The 24,468-nt window shown below is 37.9% G+C and overlaps 1 protein-coding gene and 1 pseudogene across 7 annotated transcripts in view; one reads left to right on the top strand and one right to left on the bottom strand.

The window, feature by feature from the left end:
• The window catches only part of LMNTD1 (lamin tail domain containing 1), a 465,704-nt gene that overhangs the window by 67,955 nt on the left and 373,281 nt on the right, over positions 1 to 24,468 (top strand). The gene's annotated exons all lie outside the window — the stretch shown is intronic.
• On the bottom strand, positions 21,273 to 22,903 carry LOC114885477 (annotated as a pseudogene).

The raw sequence follows: 24,468 nt of genomic DNA, 5'->3' as shown, positions 1-24,468 counted from the left end.
GGGGGGGGGAGGGGGAGGGGGAGAGGGAGAGGGAGAGGGAGAGGGAGAGGGAGAGAGAGAGAGAGAAAGAGAAAGAAGGAAGGAAGGAAGGAAGAAAGAAAGAAAGAAAGAAAGAAAGAAAGAAAGAGAAAGAAAGAAAGAAAGGAAGGAAGAAAGGAGGGAGGGAGGGAGGGAGGAGGGAGGAGGGAGAAAGGAATATATATTTGAATCTTCCAGTACTAAAACTCTGGATGTGCATATCTATAAATGCATAGAAAGAAGCATGGAAAAATACACACTAAACTGCTAATATTTGTTAACTTCTGGGGAGGACCATGGAATTAAGAAGAGTGAAGGTAAACTTATTCTTTTAAGTGTATTTTTTTTTACAGTGAGCAATCATTTATAATTATAAAATGAAATAGCAATAAAAACCTTCCAAAAATTGACTATTAAAAAAAAACCCAGTTTTGTATGCATCACCCAATAATTTAGTTTTGTTAATTGTGAGGACTGCTTTGGCTGATATGGTCACCTCCAAGTGAAGATCCTACAATGTCTAAGTACAAAGCTGAAGGCAGTGGAATCACTTTCAACAAAAACCTTCCTCAGTAGTAATGAACAGTGAGTGTTTTGTTGCTCTCAGATAGAATAGAAAGGTACAATTATGAATAAGCACAAATTTTATATTATGTTAAAGAATTTAACATAGTTTTTTTTTTTGTGGTACGCGGGCCTGTCACTGTTGTGGCCTCTCCCGTTGCGGAGCACAGGCTCTGGACGCGCAGGCTCAGCGGCCACGGCTCACGGGCCCAGCCGCTCTGCGGCATGTGGGATCTTCCCCGACCGGGGCACGAACCCACGTCCCCTGCATCAGCAGGCAGACTCTCAACCACTGCGCCACCAGGGAAGCCCTAACATAGTTTTATAGTCGTTAAATGCCAGGTGAAAACTGTTTATAACTTAATTATTCTTATGATCTAAGTTCTAATTATAGTGCCTTATATGAACTTCTGTGTTGATGGAAACAGTTCAGACATATCTGACTTTGCTAGTGACTTCCTGATGGATAAAACAATAACTAACTGCAGGGTTCTTTCCATAGTAATGATTTTGCTGGTCAATCCGTTAGGTCTTTGGAACACCACAATTGACAGTTACTCTAGACTAGAAGTTTATTCATTCAGTCTTTTACCATGTGCCTGGTACTGTTTTAGGTACTGGAGGTACAGAAAAACATTAAAAATCCCTGCCCACGAGGAACTTATTTTCTAGCTGTGGGAAAGTGGGAGACAGATACTAAACAGTAAGTAAAATAAAAGTCTATTAGATTGTGGTGAGTGTTATGGGAAATGTAAATTGAACAGAGAGTGCTGAGTGGGAGGTATATTTTATTTTTAAATAAAATGATAAAGGAAGGAAAATATCTGAAGGAGGTGAGGGAGCAAGCCAGGAGGACAACTGGGAAACAAGAGGAGCAAGTGCTCAATGTGCAAGCGTACCTGGAGACTTAGGAACAGCGAGAAGGCCAGCATGTCTGCCCCAAAATGGGGGTGGGGAGGGCTTCCCTGGTGGCTCAGTGGTTAAGAATCCGCCTGCCAATGCAGGGGACACGGGTTCAAGCCCTGGTCCAGGAAGATCCCACATGCCGTGGAGCAACTGAGCCCGCGAGTCACAACTACTGAGCCTGCGTGACACAACTACTGAAGCCTGCGTGCCTAGAGCCCATGCTCCGCAACAAGAGAAGCCGCCGCAATGAGAAGCCTGCGCACCGCTAGGAAGAGCAGCCCCTGCTTGCTGCAACTAGAGAAAGCCCGCCTACAGCAGCACAGCCAAAAATAAATTAAAAAAAAAAAATGAGGGCAGGGAACAGACTTGAAGAACTGAGGTCAGAGAGGCGAGAGCCTGCTCTTGTAGGGCCTTGTGGGTCATTATAAAGACTGACTTTTAACAGAGCAAGGCAGAAAGACACTGAAAGACCTTAAGTGAGAGTGAGATGATTTAACTTACATTTTAACAGGATCACTGTTCAAGCTCTTTCTTCTATCAACTGCTTTCATCCATTTAAGAAGCCAACTCTCTAGGGTTCTGATTGGTTATTAAATTCCTTTATAGCATGTACTTACAGGGAAGAGTAGATAAAAGGTATGTTTAAAAATGTACTTATATTTAGTTCTTAATCTCAAATAGCCACAGATGAAAATAACATTAGACAATTTTATCCAGTGCACAGAACAAGAAAGTGAAAAGGTTTTACTTACATATACTTAGATTCTAAGGAGAAATTCAAAACAATAGGCATGTTGTATAGAAATTAAGAGACATCAAATCTCTTAAATCCATCTTTATTTGTTTATTTATTTTTTCATCTCTATTGCCTCAGCGTTGGTTCAGGACAACAACATTTCTTCCCTGGAGGTTTGTGGTAATCTCTTCCTAACTGGTTAGGGTACTTTAAACTTCCCTTCTGTCGATGCCATAGTTCAGATATCATTTCTTTTCTAATGTACTATAATGGCTTCTCCTAACCTGTTTTTCTGCCTGCATTCTTGCTCTGCCTTCAGTACTTTCAATTGTGTCATCACAGAACTTTTTCTATTATGGAAATGTTATTCTCAACTAAAATTTTTCAATGGTTATATAGCAGGTTCAGGTTAAAGCTGAACTCCTTAGGATGGCAGAGAGGCTTAATGTCTAGTCTCACACTATCAATGTTATCTTTAAAGAACTACTTAAAGCTCCTGCATGTGCTATGGTTTACCTTGATTCCATGCCTTTTCACATGCTACTTCCTTGGTTCACTTCTACTTGTCATTCAAGACTCAGGCCATGTGCTGCCTCTTTTTGGGAAGTCAGGGTTACCTGCCTTTCCTATAGGCAACCACAGTACATTTTGTAAATATTATAACTGTTGGTTTATTCCATTGGTTTATATACTATTTGAGGGGAGAGTCTAAGTATTATTTGCCTTTGTATTTCCAAGACCTAACATGTAGCAGATGGTAAATAAATGATCTCTGCAGGAGATAAAGTACCATGAAGAAAGTAAAGAGGGAAGATTGGTATGTAACTTAAACATGACCTCTGTCCTGGATTATAAAGAGAAATGCAATAGAGATGCCAACAGTTGACTGAAGTTATATGAGGCAAAAGAAACTGGGTCAGCACTGTTCCTTGCCCAGAGTTCATTAGCTACTTAAAATAAATCAGAATATTGAAGCAGAACTTGCAAGTTATAGCTGCCTTTACTATTACTGTCATTGGTGTTTCAAATGAAGATTTTTACAATTCATACATACATCTGTTAGATCTACATTTTAATGTAATTTTTTTCCTTAAAATTCCGAAGAATATGAAGGCATCACAGTGGCCTCTTGATAGATTAGACTAGAGGAAGAATTGCTCCTCTAATAGCTGTTGCTACATTGATCGAAGATCTTTCAGTAGATTTGCAAAGGAGATATGGTAAAGTACTTCTTGTGATAGTCAAAGTCTGTGACAGTTAAATGGAGTTGGGGATAGATAACAGAATGCATTTATTTAATTTAACAAATATCTGACCAGCTGCAATGGGCCAGGTGCTGACCTACGTACTGGAGATACAATTTTAAACTAAAAACAATGCTACCCTCATGTAACTTGTATTAGAATGTCTTTTCTAATTTCCATTCTGTAAATGAGTATGGGGGGTAGAAATTGTGTGAGACCAAAACATTCAACAGGTCTGGTTTGCCCTTGAAAATGGAGGAGAAGTGGAAGGAATCTAAAAGCTTAGCTTTCTGTCATACCCCTGGCAATTCTGTAGAGTCGGAACTGAACAAAAGGAAACTTCATTCATACCAGTTTGCCCTGTGGGTGTGCTTCTCTCATGAAACAGAGACTTGTTTACTTTCAACATAATATTTTGCAATTCTGCTTTGCTTAAGTTCCTTCTCCCATATATGGTTTTTGGTGTCTGTGTTGGAATTTCCAGAAACTCTTGGTTTTTTGTTTTTGTTTTACAATTTTTCATCTTCATGAATTAGGCCACTCTATATTTGTGTTAAAATATTTGAAAAGAGAGTAATACTTCCAGCTGGTAGAGTGACATATTGAGGACATATTAAACTTCCTTAGTTTATATTGAATTCAGTGTGGAACTCAAAATGCTAAATAACTTATAACTTTTGCAACTAACTTATAGGGTAAATGAATAGTCTGTTATGGTACTAAGAAATTGTTTGTCACATTTTCTCAATTATTCCTTTCGCATTCATAAATATTCAGTGTACAAATCCAACTAAAGTAGGCAGTTGCTAGGTCATCACCATAGCAGTAACTGGAAGTTACAGACCATGTGTTAAATTAGCGAACGGGCACAAAGATTTGGTCAATTCAGTTGGAGGTGTATGAAGTGAATTTGATTTTAGTCTTTAATTTCCAGGGAGAATCTGGTGGGATATTGACAGAAAAAGGTTGAAAAGAATGACTCAGAACTAGGGTCATAAATAGCAAAGTGTTCTGGAGCTGGTGTTCTTGGCCTGAAGGACAACTTTTATTGCATTACAATATATTTTTTCAATTATTCGAATATTTTTCTGTTATTATTACTACCTATTTCTATTTACTAATATATCTCTCTCCATATATATATATATCCACATATGTGTGTGTGTGTATATATATATGTGTGTGTGTGTGTGTATATATATATACATTCCCATTATTAGCCTCTTGAGATAGATCAATGGATTTTAAAAAAATGTTCCCAAATTTACCTCTTATTTGAAAGTGTTTGACATCCCGCTTATTTTTGTCTCATTAATTTCTCAATCCTTAGCAAAATTTGCTCCCATGATCTTAACAATTGCCCATATTTATGTTTTAGTCAGTTTTCTCTCTTGGGCTCAGACCAATACTTTTTATAGCTTATGGGGCACCTCTGCTTGAATAGCCTACAGCTACCTCAAAACCTGCCTGTGCAAAATTGCATTCACTATTATCAATCCAACCCCCAAAGCTGTTCCCATCTCCTAAATTCCTAATCTCAGACTTCACCATCCATCGGTCTACCCATAACCAAACTGAGAGTCATTCTTGAATACTACCTTTCTCTTATTTCCCATATCCTAATGGCCAGAGAACCCTATAGATTTTAAGTCTAAACCGTCTCCCAACTCTGTATTCACCTCTTCATTACTACTGATGTTGCCTTAGTTTAGGCTTTACATGTGTATTCATACATCTTTGCTTTTGCACAAAATCTTCTGTCTGCTTTATGTACTTTTCTCCCTTGCCTTCCTGGCAGACTCCTACTAATTTCTAAAGTTCCAGATATCCTCTCCTGTAAAGCCTTCTAACTTGCTTCCACTACTCTGCTACCCACCAAAGTTAGTGTCTTCTTCCTTGCTGTTCCCATATCTTTTTTTTAATTTGAAGTATTGTTGATTTACAGTGTTTCAGGTGTACAGCAAAATGATTCAGTTCACATATATATATATATATATTACTATTTTTCAGATTCTTTTCTATTATAGGTTATTACAGGGTATTTAATATAGTTCCCTGTGCTATACAGTTAAGTCCTTGTTGGTTATCTATTTTACATACAGTAATGTGTATATGTTAATCCCAAATTCCCAATTATCCCTCCCCCCTTCCCCTTTGGTAACCATAAGTTTGTTTTCTATATCTGTGAGTCTATTTCTGTTTTGTAAATAAGTTCATTTGTATCATTTTTTAGATTCCACATATAAGTGATATATGGTATTTGTCTTTCTCTGTCTTCATTTACTATGATAATCTCTAGGTCCATCCATGTTGCTGCAAATGGCATTATTTCATTCTTTTTTAAGGTTGAGTAATATTCCAATGTGTGTGTGTATTTTTATATATATATATATATGTGTGTGTGTGTGTGTGTGTATATATATATATATATATATATATATATATATATATCACATCTTCTTTATCCATTCATCTGTCGATGGGCATTTAGGTTGCTTCCACGTCTTGGCTATTGTAAATAGTGCTGCTATGAACAGTGGGGTGCATGTATCTTTTCAAATTATAGTTTTCTCCAGATATATGCCCAGGAGTGGGATTGCTAGATCTTATGGTAACTCTATTTTTAGTTTTTTAAGGAGCCTCCATACTGTTCTCCATAGCGGCTGCACAAATTTACATTCCTAACAACAGTGTAGGAGCGTTCCGTTTTCTCCACACCCTCTCCAGCATTTATTATTTGTAGACTTCTTCATGATGGCTATTCTGACCGGTGTGAAGTGGTACTTTGTTGTAGTTTTGATTTGCATTTTTCTAATAACTAGTGATGTTGAGCATCTTTTCATGTGCCTGTTGGGCCACCCGTATACTCCCACATATTTTGTAACATACTTTTATGTAATACTTACCAATTAAAATTATAGATACTATGGACATACAGTAATAAATTACTATAAACTTTAATAAGTTAAATTTTAACAACTCAGCCCCTGGCTACTAAACAAATATCTGTTGGGTAAATTAATGAATTAATTAACAAATCTGGCAAGTTGGCAAGTTGTTCATTCTTGAACAGAAAAAAGACACTAGCAAAAGAAGAGGGAAACATCTTTAGGGACTGAATTTTTAGGCAGGAAACTAGTGAAGTGTAGGTCATGTTTCCATTGTTTCTTTTTCATTGGAGTAGGACATGTGAAAGATAAAGGAATCTCTGGGAAGGGAACTACTGGCAATGCAGTTAGTATTGATGAAATGGGCTTAGATACCTGTATCATGACTTAATATCCTGGAAAGATAGGCTGTTGGCTAGAGTGAGATGCATATTGCAAAATGGGGAAGAACAAACATGTTTTCCCAGAGGTTAGCTGACCTGTTCAAGAAGGTTCTGCATTGAAAATGTAGAGAAAACAAAATCAATTCCCAGATAAAGCCATGATGCTGATTTCTTTGGAGGAGAAAAGATAGAATATGGAAAGAAAAACAAGACTGAGGGAGCTTCTCAGTGATTCACATGAGAAAATAATTTTAAAAGACTTAAAATATTACTTAGAAATTCAAATACCAAAACACATGTAAAGCACATGGATTGTAAATAAAACGAATGCACGTTGCAAAATGTATACACATATGGGAAGTACTAAGACTTGTTGGAAATATTTTTATGAAACAGTTTATCTCATGCACCAAATAAATAATTACTAAAAATCTGATAGGAGGGAATGTATAATAGTATGATATGTCAAGAAAATACACCTTTAAGGATATCCATAAAATATATACCTTACAAGTGGATGAAAGAGGCAGAAGTGATGTTGAACTGACTTTACCGAGGAAACAGATGATGTGTTCTTGATATATTTTACAAAACTGGCAGAGAATCAAGATATAGCAGTAATGGGGATATAATCTGGCCATATGCTGGAAGCCTTAGTCAGCCAAATACAGAGCATCTGACAAGTTCTTGACTTTCTTGATGAAAATTCTGACTCCCAGAGAGTGAAGGAAAATGTCAAAATATCCTTGAAGTGGCAGAGCCAGTATGCTAACATTTTGTATTTTTATAAAAAGGAAAAGAAAATGTATATGATTATGTGTTGGATGCATTTTAATACTTATTTTAAAGACCTCTATAGGGACACAGGAGGAACTGGTAACATTGGCTGCCTCTGGGAAAGAGGGCTGGTGGCTGGGGAACAGGAATAGCAGAGATACTTTTAGCTTTTTTTTTTTTTTTTTTTTTACTTTAGAAATTTTGAAGTGTGCAATTTATTGCTTATTCCAAAGGTAAGTTAAAATGATCAAAGACACCCCCTAAAAAGAAAAAGTTCCAAATTAACATTTATGCTGGGTAACAGGGAAGGACCCTTTTAAGATAAAACATAACATTTTGCGTAGCTTTTATTAAACCATTTATATTGTATTGCAGTCATATAATATGAGTAAACCTCTTAAGCAAGTTACCAGATTAACCAGAGAATTCCCTGCTGTCTGGAAAATATACTATTTGATACTGAAGGCGCACTGGATGCTCCCAGCTGGGGGTCTCCCTTTCTTGTACTCATGCCTTTGCCTCTCTCCAAGTGGGGTGTGTGCTTAACAAGACTCAGTTGTGTGTGTATTCAAACCTGATTATGTCCATTATACTTGATATTTTAAAACATGTAATTTAATTAAATACTAAACTGATGAGATTTTAAGTGTGGAGTGAAAGACTTATTATTTCTTGTAAACTTATTTGAATGCTTTTGAAAGACTATAAAAATAAGATGTTAAAACAAGTGCTGTCAGAATAGATTTTGAACAAGACAACTGTAAAAGACTGGGAAAAGTATCACAAAAGTCTACATGATTTTAGGACTCCAATACTTCTATAGTGTTGTTACATTTTTACTCTATTTTAGATAAGCTGAAAATAGAAATGATAGATGATGTGTTATGGCTCCACAAAAAAGACAATGCAAAATTCCAATCAGCAATCGAACAAAAGGACTTGACCCTCTGTGTTAAAGTTGGATGAGTGAATGTATATTTAAAGGTCTAAGTTAAAAATATACACTTCAGTTTTTTATGTGTTATGATTCTCCACTTTAATAGTTTCTGTTTAGCCCACTGACCACAGACCTTATCCTGTGTTGGCTTAAGTACCTGACTCTTCCACAGAACTCTTAACTTTAGAAGAGGGGCCATATCTTGTTCATCTTTGTAACCCTCGTGTATCATATGGATCTTAGAACACAGCAGATGGTCAATAAATGTTTGTTAAATAATTACTGTGCCAACAGAGTTGAAAGTGGCATACGTTTTTGCTTAGTCCTGTTACTGGGGAGTCACCAGGTCTGTCAACAAAACTTGAGAAGAGTAGAGTAAACAGCCCTGGGGAAAAACTAAATTCAGGAGCTGAGTGAAGAGAAAGAATAACCAGGTTAATGGAAGGAGCTGGACAATCTCATCTTTGATCACTGTAAGAACTAAAATATGAAGAAAATTTAGAGTCAAAGCCAACAGAAAAGGACAAAGAAACAAGAGGAAAAAAATCAGTATATTAGGAGTTCCGAAGCAAGAGTAAATTCATTTGCAATGTTATGGCCATATGCTTCTCAACATTCCTCTACTGAGCTTCAAGATGAAATACTCAGAGTGAGCTTTCAACAGATGAAATTCTGAAACTGTTAAGCTAGACCTAATTCTATAGGAGTTTGTCAGTAAGGGGAAATGAAAGTTTTCTTGGGAGAAAATAAATCAGTCATTTTAGAGTTTGTGATAACCAGGGAGGGGGAAACTTTTCTTAGATGCACATAATAGACCAGAATTTCCCAAAGTGTGTTCCATGGAACATGAGATTGCAATATTCTCTGCACTGCACAGAGTACATTTTCTTATTTATTTATTTGTTCTCTATTCTCTGTCTCTCCTTCTGGAATGTAATCTCCACAAGAGAACTGGCTCTTCTGGCCTGCCTTGCTTACTGCCACAGGCCCACAGATTTAAATAGTGCCTGGCACATATTAAGTGCCTCAGGAATATTTATTAAATGAAGGGCCAGGGAACAGCATGGAGAGGCAGGAACCCAGACAGCCCCAGAGACAGCAGGGACAGAGTTGCACAAATAGGATCACAGATGAAGGTCATCGTGAAGCAGAAAGAGGCATCAATTACCCAAACCTCCACCACCAAATGGGTTATTTTATTTATAAACTGAAAATAAACGGAGCTCCTTTTTTGCTCTCTACAAGGCACCGCAGTAGAGACGCAAGGTTCAAGGCATAGATGCCTGGGAGACTGGTGGTAACCTTGTTAGAAATAGAGAAGACATATCTCTATGGAAGGTGAAAAGGCTCATTAATTACTTTTATAGAAATTGTTATCTGCTTAGTTTATAGCAAAAAAAAGTTCATTAGCTGGTGAACATAGTTTCAATAATTTAAAAATACAATTTATGAGACTGTTTCATAGTAACTGTAGGAGACACTTTATCATTCCTCTCTAAATCACTCAAACGAAAAGACGGACTCATTATGCAATCATCTAAGTACTCTTAATTAAAGAGATAATGTTCATATCATAATCTTTTAAAAAAATGACTAAGTTGTGAAACTTAAGGACAAAAGAAAGAGAAAAGAGTACTTCCTGCCTTTGCATATATAATTCCACAGAAAGCAGTGGCTCTCAACGGTGCTAGAATCACCTGAGAATTTTAAGGAGCAAACCGATGGCAAGTCACACCCCAGAATTTCTGGGGGTGGGACCCCAGCCTCAGACATTTTTAACATGCTCTCTGGGTGAGTCTAATGTGCAGCCAGGCTGAGGACAATGAAAGCAAGAGATGTGATGGAGGGGAGTACTGGAGACTGTCTTTTATGAGAGTAAATCTGAACTGTAGTGGGAAGTTGGAACTTAAATCCACATCCACAGTTTCAAATATGAATGCTCTAAATATGATATTTTATGTGGAACTCTTTAACTTCTCATAATATTAGATTTTTTTTTCCATTAAGGATTTGATGTACTGATCTGGAAGTAAACCCTTCAGAATGACTAAGAACTGATCATTAGAGACAGAATGTCATCACGCACTGGAAATGGTCACTATATAGCCAATCAGATTTTTTAATCTTTTTGAGGTAAAGATTGTGAGCTGCTGAAATAGTTTATTAATAGATTTTATTCATAGAAAATTATTAATTTTAATTTATTAAAATTATTTCTCTACAAATACTTGAAATTAAAGTCATTATATATTTTGGGATGTTTAAATTGAACTCTGCCTAGTGAAAGGGAGACAGACCAGATGATTAGGGAAATTATTTTCAAACAAGAAAGCTTACTTATTTTGTTAACCATGATTAAACTTTGCTGTAGGACTCTTGAAGTTGGTTCGGTGGTACGTGTGGTTCTGGTACTGCAACCACACATTCCATTTTTAGGAAGATGGCTAACAGGCTGCCCAGTGTGGGTGTGGACAGATGCCCGTTCCCTGACTGCTGTGACAGTGTGGCTGACTCCAATAAAGGGACACTCCATTTCCTTCTTCTACTCCTCCCCTTCCCTGTCAGTCAGCTTCCCCAACATCACTGTCAGTCCATTGGGCTACTGTTCTATCCCTACTCTAGACTGAATACTTAATTATATGCCAGGAACATACAATACTGCTACAAGACGATACTATTATTATCTTCGCTTTCTAGATGAGGAAAGAGGGGCGTGGAAACGCAAGACAACTTCCCTAGTCACTCAGCTAGGTTGGTGAGTTGTAAAGCCAACCTTGGAGCTTAGGTCCGTCTGGCCCAGAAGTCCATCTCAAAAGCATTCTATTTGCTCTTTCATCGTTTCACTGTGGATGGATTCCCAGGTCACACTCTGAGCTGCTGCCCGCTGGAATCAGATCCTGTCTAGCCAGTCTGCAGAATGGAATATTTCTGCCCTTTCTTACTTCCCACTACCTGGATCAGTCACCCTGACCGTGGATGCCACACCCAGGATATGCGGCATCTAAGAAGATCCCACCGAAGGAGAAAACTAGGGATACGCTGGAAAATCAAAGCATGCCCCGCTGCCCACGACCTGTAGTTTTGCTTGAAGAGTGAGTCCATCGGTACTTTAGTCTCTCTCAGCAACAATTTCCTCTTATTCCCCCGGAGAAGGGATCATGGTTGCTTTCTGGCTATTGCCATTAGATTTTCCCTCATGCAATGAATTCTGCTATGATTTCCCCCATTGGAAGGCCCCAAGAGCCTTCTCCATAATCAGTGGATCAGGTCTCCCTGCAATCTTTATAACCAAACATTAAAAAGATATATATTTAAAAGCAAATGATGGCTGTTACCATGGCTTCCCTAAAAGTATTACAGTTCCATGAAAAGGAGGTGGCTGGCTTTTATCCAGCACTACAAATATTTCAAATTAGAACCATTGACTTATTGAATGCCTTTGCATAATTTACCCTAAGAAGCAAAAATTCACCCACTCAGGACCTGGTTAACTGCCAGGAGAAATAAATGTCATGCTCTTTAAAAAAATAAAGAAAGAGGGGGAAAAAAATGTTAATTGTTGTTTATGCTGAAAAGCATGGTAAATTAGTCCCCTAATGGCATAAAGGTATCCAGTGTTGCTTAATCAACATAAAATTATTTGGAGGCTCAGAATATCTGGCTCTGTGAGTCGCATTAGACTCCAATCTATTCTCATTTGCATCTGAAATGATACTGTTCACAAATGCAGTAGATCTTGTCTGAGGAGACACACTTAGGTGAAGAGTTCTCTAAAGAACTTATTACCTTATAGTAAAAATATTTTGGGTAAATCATGAAGATGATCAATTATATACAATTAAAATGCCTAGGGAAAGTACAAGTATGACTTTGAATCAGGGTGCTAAATTTGTTTTTCTTACTGACAATTTCAGATATTTTAAAAAGAAACTTACTCAGAAGGTCCAGTTGCCCCAAGTCAATTTTTAAGGAAGTGCTAAGCACATTAGACTCTAGCTGCCGAGTCCTGGGCCTTATACAAGGCTCTTTAGTTGATAATAATATAAGGATTTTATTATAAGTAGGTAGATGCTATACGTAGATTCCATAAAGAAGATCCTTGATGAGAATATGGTAGCGAGTATACTAAACAGTGTTTGTCTTTTGAAAAGCTTAGTAATAAAGCAAGTTGAGAATGAGTAGGAAGTTTACTGGGACTCAAGTCTTAGAACTTGGAAAGTGAACAAGAGAATAATGTTTGCTGATCTAGTTATTATCATATTAAATTCCATACTTGTTTTCTTAATGTTTCATCACTGCATGTAATGTACCGTACTATGGAAAATATCAAGTCAATGCCATAAAGTAAACATTCTGGACTCAGCTGCATTAACAGCTGCACAAATAGATTGAATACTAGAGTGTGTTGTTTAGGGACTCAGGTTGATGGAATGCTATCAGGAGTTAGCACAGTGGACACCTGGTGTTTTGCTTGCTCAGTGTTCCTTCTTCTTAAATATAACACGGCTGTCCTTTTGGGGATCACCCCTCCACTCTGAGTCCACATGGTTCCAATCAGGTGACTATATACTTGACATCAGGGACGGGGTACATGTTCCAGGCCTGGCCAATGAGAATTCAAATCCTCTTGGCAACTGGGATTGCTTCAGATTTGGCTACCTGACCCAAGTCAGGCCAGTTAGAGTTCATCTCAGGGCTTCTGGAGCTGCCAGGAAAGATATGCACTGTTGCAACAATGGGGTTGCTGAATTCATGGGATGTAAAGATGAATGAAGCTAATGGTAATTATTTTTAATGTTACACATAAAATATATGCCTGGAAATAAACCAAAAACGAAGAAGAGCTTAGACATGGAGAGAAGCAAATACCTGAGGATATTTGAACACTTGGATTCTGTTCTACCCAAAGCCCTTGAATCTCCCAGATATGTGAGTCATCATTTTTGCTTCTGCTTCAGCTAACATGATAGTATGTTCCGTCCCTTACAAATAAGTTATCTTATTAATACACGTAATTCAGATAGTGGTAGCAATAAGTAGCTATTTTAGAAGTGTCAGAGAAACGTGATAATTAGGCAGAAATTTTAAAAGAAAAAAATGTATGCACATCAAACAGCACACAAAGCAAGAATATATTTTTATTAGACCATTTCAAAATTTAGAGAGGATTATAGAATGTTAGGACTCTAGAGATTACTTCTTTCAACTTTCTAATTTTAAATATATAAGTATGTAAACTGAGGTCCAGAGGGAAACATCTAAAATGTTTGGTAAAGGTTATTGACAGGTGCTCCACGTGATTATAAAAATGGAAGTGAATATTGGACTGCTGAAGGATCTTAAAAGATTTCAGTTTCTCAAGGGCAACTGTGAATATTAGGAACCAAATCAATACCGTTTTTCATGCAGTTTAATCTAGCCTAAAAGAACCTCCGGAGTGAAATAGAATGTGATTACTAATTGTTTTTAAAATTTTTTATTTATTTATTTTTTGGCTGCATTGGGTCTTCGTTGCTGTGCGCGGGCTTCTCATTGTGGTGGCTTCTCTCGTTGCAGAGCACGGGCTCTAGGTGCGCGGGCTTCAGTAGTTGTGGCACGTGGGCTCAGTAGTTGTGGCTTGTGGGCTCTAGAGAGCAAGCTCAGTAGTTGTGGTGCACAGGCTTAGTTGCTCCGTGAAATGTGGGATCTTCCTGGACCAGGGATTGAACCCATGTCCCCTGCATTGGCAGGCAGATTCTTAACCACTGTGCCACCAGGGAAGCCCCATGATTACTAATTTAAAAAACAGTTAATTCTTTTTCTTTAAAAGTGTCTTTGCTCTTCCTTCAACTAGGAAATGTAGCTAAAATTTACAAACATATGCATCCAAATACATGAGTCTGTTTATATAATATTAAGATATTAATCTATCTTGTTTACTCTTTAAAGAAATAATAAACACTAACCCTGTTGAAGTGGAACTTTGGTTAAAATTATAGTTAATCATAAATTAACTTTAATATCTAAGTAACTATCAGTATTTTCCCGTTACAAAGTTGATGTAGTCATGAGGAAAAATGGACATCATGGAGCCCAAACAGCTGGCTGACATAGATAGCTTTAACTCTTCCATAAACTGACTGTTGTGAAATGCTGGCATCACAGCAGAGGATTTGAGGACACTGCATTTGTCTTTAAAAATTACACTTGGGAAAAATAAAACCCAGGTGATTGGTACTTTGAAATATGTTTTGTTATTTATTTTAGTCATTTACTAACTTATAATTGTGAATCTGAATGTTTGTGGAATTATGGGTTGGACTTTTTATGGGCAGATTTGAAAGGTTTCAAAACAGAAAAGGAACTCTTCATCCCATCTTTGAAAAACAGCAAAACACAATGGAAATATTTCACACCATATGGAGATAATATATAAATATTGGAAGGATTGTGTCATTTCACTGTCAGTGTAAACACAGGGCACACTTCCTACTCTTTATCTTCTGTGAAAAATATACATACTAAAACAAAGCTAAACCCATTGTTAGCTTTAATTACGAAAGGTAACAGGTTACAGCAAGTATGCTCTCCTGAAAAAATAAGGTTATCAAGTCTCATTTAAAATAATCATTGAAAGCTCAAAAATTGAAAAAACACAACAAAGGCATGAACAGTGATCAGAAGAAATTATAAATAGACATTGAATGAAAAAGACTGAAGCCACTCAATTCATGTTGGAAACTCCATGATTAGCAGCATTTTTGGTATTAATACATAGACCAGCGACTTGAGCTACTGTAATAATTCGGCAAATGACTGACCACATTCTGTGTTGTTAAAAAGTCATTAAAATTTTGCTCGGCTGATTACATGGTAATTATACAGAAACTGTGGTATGGAAGAGCTATTACTAATAAGCATTGAGAATATAACGTGAAAAAATACAAATAGAAGCAAACATGATTGTTTATATAATAAAAATGCTGGTAGTGTTTCCTCTGTTCAAAGGGTCAAATGAAAATCTTCAGAAATTATGTGGAACTCAACATGAAAACCAGCTCAAATATTAACATGTTGCTAGTCTGTAACAGGCCCCAGACTAGAGCAGGTCTTTCACTGATGTTTTCGTCTCTACTGTTCCCTTAGGTATAGGCTTTAATAAACAACTTGCTTCAAGTCACATCCTTCCTTAAAAAATCAAATAATATAGAAGTGAAAAATGTTAAAATGAAACTACTCCTTTATTCATGTGTGATTATTCGCAAAGATTTTTCTATATACATGCAAACATATCAGGGCCAGGACTAGGGTATGGTAAGTGAGGCATCTAGGGTCTAAAATTCACAGAGATACTGAGAATTTTGTGCCCTAGGCATCTCACTCACTTCCCCATAGTCCTGGTCCTGAAACATGTGCAATTATATGTATACAATTTTATACAAATTTACGTACAATATATTTGAAATCAAAATGGGATCGCAGTGTATGGGTGTAACTTGCTTGATTCACTCAGCAATATATGGCAAGCATCCTTCCTTGTGAGTATATATAGATCTGTATCATTTTTTCAAATATCTGCATAATATGTTATAATCTGAATGTAGTATAATTTATTAAATCCCCCCTCTGCTGATGGACACATATCACTTCCAGTGTGGGAGTACTGCTAATAATATTACAATTTTATACACACAGTTTTGTGTGCACTTCGGCAGGACAAATTATTGTCAGTAGTGCAATTGTGCATTCAACTAACGTTCACATTTTAAAGGTTTGTGGGTACTGACAACTTTCCCTCTGAACTGCAGCAGTGTCAAATCAAACTTTCGGAGATGATGGAAATGTTCTCTGTGTTGTCCAGTATGGTAGCCACTAGTGACATGAGGCCACTGGTCACTTGAAATGTTGTTAGTGAAACTGAGGAACTGAATTTTAATTTTATTTCATTTTTTTAAAGTATTTATTTAATTTATTTGGCTGCATCTGGTCTTAGTTGCAGCACACGGGCTCTTCATTGTGGCATGCAGGCTTCTCTCTAGTTGTGGCGTGCGGGCTCTAGAGCACGCCAGCTCAGTAGTTGTGGTGCGTGGGCTTAGTTGCCCCATGGCATGTGGGATCTTAGTTCCCTGACCAGGGAGCGAACTGGCGTCCCCTGCGTTGGAAGGTGGATTCTTAACCACTGGACTTCCAAGGAAGTCCCTTTATTTCAATTTAAATCTAAAATTTTCAATTGATTGTCTTTGATTTTCTTGGTTTATGACCACTGGCTAGGGCATCCATACAAACATTGAATAATAGGTGTGAATAAGCAGACTTTTCTTGTTCTGAGCTTTAATCAGAATTCGTCAAGAGTCACATCTTATGTGTGACATTTGTTGTTGGTTTCTGATAGCTTGTCTTCATCACAGTAACAGAAAGTGCTAGTGGGATACCCTCAAAGCCATTCTGTAACCTCTAACTATGGATGCTGGAGAGCCAGTTACTTACTTCCTCTGTTAAGGGGAAGTCTGCTGGCATCTTAAGAGAGAGATCATTTGAATCCTCTTAAGGGTTAGGTATCAGTGCGTGTGTGAGTGCAGAGCTTGTTGGCAGTTCTCCTTTTCCTACATCCAGTCTTGAAGCCTAGAGCTGTGGCAGCCCTCCTAATAATAAGCAACCAGCATGAGAATGAAGAGCTGACAGCTAAGCATGGTCAAAACACAAGGCTGGAATGAGCCTGAGTCCCGAGTTATATTTTTAGCTCACTGACCCAGTTCTGAGACTGTCTGCTTCTGAAATTCTTGTAAAATATATACAAAAATGTTATTATAGCTTAAACCACCATTCACAGAGTTTTCTGTTACTTTCCACCAGAGCATTCTTAACCAGTCCTTCAAGTTAAGACCACTTTTTTTCTATTCCTAGTTTTATAAGTATTATTAAAACCAGAAATGAATGTCATGATCAATCACTGAACGTCACGATCAATCACATATCTTTTCAAATATAAATTTCAAAGAACAACAGCAAATACTTAAATAATGCCAAATATGTGGAAGGCATTGTCCTAAGTTTTTACATTTATTAACTAATGTAACCTTTACAAAAACTCTATGGGGTAGATACTATTATTATCCATATTAAAAAATGAGGAAATTGAGACACAGAGAAGTTAGGTAAATTGCCTAAGGTCACATAGCTAATAAGTGACAGAGTCAGTATTTGAACCTATACAGTTTGGCTCCAGGATCCTGGATCTTAGTCTACCTCTAGCACTTATTATAGTATTGAAAAAATGATACATGGACCACAGTATGTATTTCTCAATTCTATCATTATTTTATTATTAGTTGTCTTTATCATAAGAGTTACCAACAGAGCTATTTGACTGAACTAATGGCAAGTGAATATGAATTATTTTATTATTTTTAATTGGATTATAGTTAATATACATATTACATTAGTTTCAGTATATTACATAGTGATTCAATATTTTTAAATATTATGAAATGATAATAGTAAATCTAGTTCCTGTCTGTCACCAAAGTTGTTACAATATTATTGACTATATTCCCTCTACTATGCATTTCATCCCTGTGACTTATTTATTTTATAGCTGGAAGTCTGTACCTCTTAATCTCCTTCACCTATTTCATCTGTCCCTCAACCCCCTGCCCCTCTGGTAACCACCTGTTTGTTCTCTATATATGTGAGTCTGTTTCAGTTTTGTTTTGATTGTTCATCTGTTTTGCTTTTTAGATTCCACGTATAAGTGAAATTATACAGTATTTGTCTTTTTCTGTCTAACTTATTTCGCTTCACATAATACCCTCTAGGGCCATCCATATTGCTGCAAAGGGCAAGATTTTATCATTGTAATGGCTGAGTAATATTCCATTGTATATATATACCACATTTTTATCCATTCGTCTATCAATGGACACTTACGTTGCTTCCATATCTTGGCTATTGTAAATAGTTCTGCAATGAACATAGGGGTACCTATATCTTTTCAAATTGTGTTTTCATTTCTTCAGAGGAAAACCCAGTAGTGGAATTGCTGGACCATATGGTAGTTTTATTTTTAATTTTTTTTTTTAGGAAACTTTATTCCCTTTTCCATAGTGACTGCGCCAATTTACATTCCTACAAACAGTGCATGAGAGGTCCCTTTTCTCCACATCCTCACTAACACTTGTTGTTTCTTGTCTTTTTGATAATAGCCATCCTGATAGGTGTGAGGTGGTATCTCATTGTGATTTTGATTTGCATTTCCCTGATGATTAGTGACTCTGAGTACATTTTCATGTGTCTGTTGGCCATCTGTATATTTCCCTTGGAAAAATGTCTATTCAGGTCCTGTGCCCATTTTAAAATCAGGTTGTTTGGTTTTTTTGATATTGAGTTGTGTGAATCCTTTATGTATTTTGGATATCAACCGCTTACTGGATATATCATTTGCAGGTATTCTCTGGTTCAGTAGATTGCCTTTCATTTTGGTTGCTGGTTTCCTTCCCTGTGTGAAAGCTTTTTAGTTTGGTGTAGTCCCATGTGCTTAATTTTGCTTTTGTTTCCCTTGCCTGAAGAGGCATATCCAAAAATATGTTGCTAAGACCAGTGTCAAAGAGATTACTGCCTATATTTTCTTCTAGAAGTTTTATGGTTTCAGGTCTCACATTTCAGTCTTTAATCCATTTTGAGTTTATTTTTGTATATGGTGTAAGAAAGAAGTCCAGTTTCATTTTTTTGAATGTAGCCGTCCAGTTTTCCCAACATCATTTATTGAAGAGACCGTCTTTTTCCCATTGGATATTCTTTCCTCCATTGTCATAAATTAATTGACCATATAAGTGTGGATTCATTTCTGAGCTCTCTATTCTGTTTCATTGATCCATGTGTCTGTTTTTGTGCCAGTTTCATAATGTTTTGATTATTGTAACTTTGTATTATAGTTCAAAATCAGGGAATGTGGTATCTTCTTTCTTAAGATTGTTTTGGCTATTTGGGGTCCTTTGTGGACCCATACAAATTTTAGGGTTATTTGTTTTAGTTCTGTGAAAAATGCCATTGGTATTTTGATAGGGATTGCATTGAATCTGTAGATTGAGGAGTATGGACACTTTAATGATATTGTTTCTTCCAGTCCATGAGCACTTTTTTTTTTCTGTTTATTTGTGTTGTCTTTAATTTCTTTCTTCAAAGTCTCCTAGTTTTCAGAGTATAGGTCTTTCACCTTCTTGGTTAAATTAAATTCCTAGGAATTTTTTTTTTTGGATGCAATTGTAAATGGGATTTTTTTCTTCATTTCTCTTTGTGATGGTTCATTATTAGTATATAGAAATGCAACAGATTTCTGTATATTATTTTTGTATCCTACAACTTTACTGAATTCACTTATTAGTTCTAATAGTTTTTTCTGGTGGATATTAATTCAGTATTTTAATGTCAGTTACATAATTTGCTGTAAAAAGAGAGCACCAGTAAAATTCAATCGATCAAGCATCAAAGCCAATCTTAGTTTTTCATACTCAATTTATTTTCTTAAGAAGTTTGATTCACAAATTCATTTCTTAGACTTTTTATTTTTCTGGGACTCACAAAAATAATATCCTTTTCTTATTCTTCCTAAAGTTAGAGTTATAATAGATGAATTAAGGCAATTTTTCCCATTTCTTTAACATGTCCTTACTTTGGCCAGAATTTCTTTCTTTTTTTTTTTTAATAACTTTTTTTTGTTTGTTTTATTCTGCATTTCTCATATGATAGTCCCAAGCCCAGCAATTGGTTTTGTTTTCTGCCTTTCTTATTCTGTCAGCATCTATGTCAACACACTTTTTCCCAATAGCATATGCAATCTGATCCTCATCTGGTGGGTACACATAGGCCCTCAAAGATCCTGGCTCTCCAGCACGGGAACCTGAGTCCTTCCTTTCAACTACACCCACATATGTCTGTGCTTGGGGCTCTGCCTTGGTCCCATCACCTTTGAGGTGTCCTTAGGCCAGGAGCACCAAACACGTTATATGCCAACTCTGAATAAATACAGGGGGCTGCTTGGAGCCCAGGGTTGAGGGTAAGATGGCAGGCTGTGTCTGGGTTCCATTACAAAGAATGGACAATGTCTGCCATGGCAACACCAACTAGACATGTCTGGAATGAGGATATTGGGAGAAGAGGCTACACGCTGGCCACAGGTTTAGAAAGGGACAAGGTGTACGTTCCATCCCTGCCTTAGGTGGTTGTTCTGTTTCCCAGGCTGTGTTGTCTCACTGGCCAGGAGGCTGAGGGGGCAGTCTAAAGACCATGAAGCTGCAAGTGGCTTCCCCAGGCCCTGGATCGGAGAGCATGAGCCCCAAGCTAGAGGGAGCTTGGAAGGGCAGCCTGTGCAGGGCCCTAGAGGGTTCTACATGCTGCAGGCCACGCTGGCATTAGCTCCTTGTCCTCTGGAGTCAGTTTCATCCAGGCAAAGCCAGCTGGCTGGCTGTCAAAGAGTCAGATACAACTGGGGGGTAAAAACACTTTTCCATGGCACTTATATAGAAGTGTACTGGCTGTCAAAGAGTCAGATACAACTTGGGGGTAAAAACTGTTTTCCATGGCACTTAATCTCTGGATACACTTTCCAAACTAAAAAGGTTTCTCTTCTATGTGCTACTGAGAAATCAAAATAGAGTAAAAGGACAGTCTTACTTTAATCAAGTTCCAGAATGAGGACATACAGCTTAGAAAAGCACTGTCTCAGCAGAAGATGCAAGGATGTGTGTAAAAGAATGTTTCTAGAAAATACCAAAGGCACCAAATATAACCCCAACTTTGCCTTCTGCTTCTCCTTGATGCCACCCCATACCCCAGGCGGGGAGGCTACTTTGTCCAGCTGACTTTGGGAATGTCATAGTGCTCTGTGAGTGTGTCCAGGTGTCTGTTGAAGTCCTCTTCTCTCTGCTTGTGCATATTAAATGCTTTCTCCAGGATTTGCCGCTTCTCCTGCATCTTCTCGAAGGCTGCCTGGGCCGGTGTCCACTTGTGCAGACTGCACCGCTTCTCCTCCTTGTTCTTTTTGCTTGTTCCCATCGCATCCAAGAGTTTCACCTAGTCTTTGTCCTTCTTTTTCTTCTTCCACTTAGTCACTCCGAGCTCTGCAATGCCTTTCAGCTTCAGAGGCCCCTTCTCCACAATTTCTTCCTTTTTCTCCCCTCCTTCTTTGATCAAGGATAGTGATGCTTTCTTCCTCTGTCATCCAGGAAAAAGTTGCATAAACAAACAAAAAAAGGGAACAAGGACTTAATACTCCCACCTACTCCTGGGTTTTTATGTCTCATCTCTTTTGTTCTGTCTTTACTGTGCATGACTCAACATATGTGGACAATATCTTAAAATCCTGTTAACACTCCGTAAATTAAAATAACAGAGCCTCCTGACAGCAGTAGTTATATAAGTAAATGTAAACCAAGATTATCTATGATGTAGGGCATAATGGGAATTACAGTTTTGTATAAGTTGACAATAGAGAATTATATTGATACTTGATAATCTTTAAAGGCATTTGTTGTATTTTTCCTATTTCCTATTATTTATGTATCCATTGGAAGTATAGTGAATTCAAATTAACTAAGTATGAGTTGTGAAAAAGATAATATTAGTAAGATGACTCCAGTCTAACCATCATCATAGGCTTATTCTTTTACCATCACCTAAAGAAGATAAGGTTTTTTTTGTGTGTATATAAGTATAATGACATTTAGTTCATAGATTTGTCATCATCATCTTTATTATCATTTCAAGATGATAATGATAATATAAATTATAATCATAATTATCACCATTATGTGAGATTTTGTATATTTATCATTTAATATAATTCTTTTTCTAGTGATTCTTTAAAAAAATTATTGCTAGATGTATAATTAAATGTCAGTGAATCAAGAGTGGCCAAGATGGTGGAGTAGGGAGACCCTGAGCTCACCTCCTCCCACAGGCACACCAAAATTATAACTATTTACAGAGAAACTATTGATGAGAAGGACCTGAAGACTAGAAAAGATCTTCTACAACTATAGATATAAATAAGGAACCACAATGAGATGGGTAGGAGGGGCAGAAATGTGGTATTAGTCAGACCCATACCCCCAGGTAGGCAACCCACAAGTGGGAGGATAATTACGATTGTAGAGGTTCTCCCCAAGGAGCTAGCAGTCTGAGCCCCACACTTGGCTCCCCACTTGAGGGGTCCTGCACTGAGAAGATGAGCCCTCAGAGTGTTTGGCTTTGATGACCAGCAGGGTTTACTTTTGGGAGAGCCAGAGGACTGTAGGAAACAGAAATTCCACTCTTAAATGGTGCACACAAATTTTCACATGCTCTGAGATCAAGGGCAGGAGCAAGCATTTGCAAAGAGCTTGGGTCAAATCCACTTGCTGATTTTGGAGAGCTTCTTGCAGAGGCAGGAGGCAACTAGGACTTACCCTGGGGACATAAACACTGGCAGCAGCCATTTTGGGGAATTTATTCTACCACAAGGACACTAGTACTGGCAAATGACATTTTGGAATCCTCCCACTATCTTATTCGTGCTGGGACCCAGTTCCACCAACCAGCCAGTTGGCACCAGTCCTGGGATACCCCATGCCAAAGAGCTAGCCAGACAAGGACACAGCCCCAACCACCAGCAGGGCAGTTGCTTTAGGACCCCCTGAACCCCCAGCCTCCATGGGACCTGGATCCATCCACCAGAGGGCCCAGGACCTGGTTCCACCCACCAGTGGGCAGTCACTAGCCTGGACTCCCAGGGCCCCACAATTAGTTGCCAGGACATGGCCCTACCCACCACTGGGCCAACACCAGATCCAGGACCTGTGAGCACCAGCCTTGGGACACCCTGGGCTCTGGTCTTGCCCACCAGCAAGCCCACACCAGCTTTGTACCCCTGGGCCGCAGCCAGCCACCTCATGACCTGACCTCATACGCCAGTGGGCCTGCACCAGGACTGGGACTTTGCAGGCCATGAGCAGCCACTTGTGGCAGCAACTGGCCCTGCTTACCAGTGACCAGCAGCCTCTGTACTCAGCAAGGCCTGCTGACTAACTGGACTGAGGGTCAGTCATGCCTACCAGCACGCCCAGAGTAGTGAGCCCACCACAACGAAAGGCTCACACAGCCCACATAGATGTTGCCTCTAGAGCATATAATGCTGGTGACCAGAGTGGAGTGTGCTGCTAAGCCCCATAGGACATCTCCTACATAAGGCCACTTCTCCAAGATCAGGTAGCCAGACTACCAAATACATAAAAATAAAAATGGAGAGTTAAGCAAAATAAAGTGATAGAGGAACAAGATAAAGCTATGGAAGAAGAACTAAGTGAAGTGGAGATAAGCAATCTGCCTGATAAAGAATTCAAGGTAATGATCATAGAGATGCTCAAAGAATTTGGGAGAAGAACAGATGAGAAGTCAGAAGTTTCTAACAACAAATTAGAAAATATGAAAAAGAACCAAACAGAGATGAAGAATACAATAACTGAAATAAAAATTATACTAGAAGTAATCAACAGTAGATTAATAATACAGAGGAACAGATCAGCAAGCTGGAAGGCAGAGTAGTGGAAATCACCCAAGCTGAACAGAAAAAAGAAAAACATTTTTTCAATGAGGGCACTTTAAAAGACCTCTGGAACAACATCAAGTGTACTAATATTAGCACTAACATTAGGGGTCCCAGAAAGAGAAGAGAGAAGATGACAGAGAACATATTTGAAGATATAACAGCTGAAAACTTCCTTAACCTGGGAAAAGAAACAGACATCCAAGCACAGGAAGCACAGGGAGTCCCAAACAAGATCAACCCAAAGAGGATGACACCAAGACACAGTGTAATTAAAATGGCAAAAATTTAAGATAAAGAGAAAATATTAAAAGCAGCAAGAGAAAAGCAACTTGTTATGTACAGTGGACTCCCATAAGGCTATTAGCTGACTTTGCAGCAGAAACCCTGCAGGCCAGAAGGGAGTGGCACAATATATTTAAAATGTTGAAAGGGAAAAACCTACAAACAAGAATATTC

Source organism: Monodon monoceros, unplaced genomic scaffold (assembly GCF_005190385.1).
Source record: "Monodon monoceros isolate NGI ecotype Baffin Bay Population unplaced genomic scaffold, NGI_Narwhal_1 Super_Scaffold_6, whole genome shotgun sequence".
Taxonomy (NCBI): domain Eukaryota; kingdom Metazoa; phylum Chordata; class Mammalia; order Artiodactyla; family Monodontidae; genus Monodon; species Monodon monoceros.
Note: the sequence above shows the minus strand (reverse complement) of the source record. Positions and strands in the feature narration are given on the sequence as shown.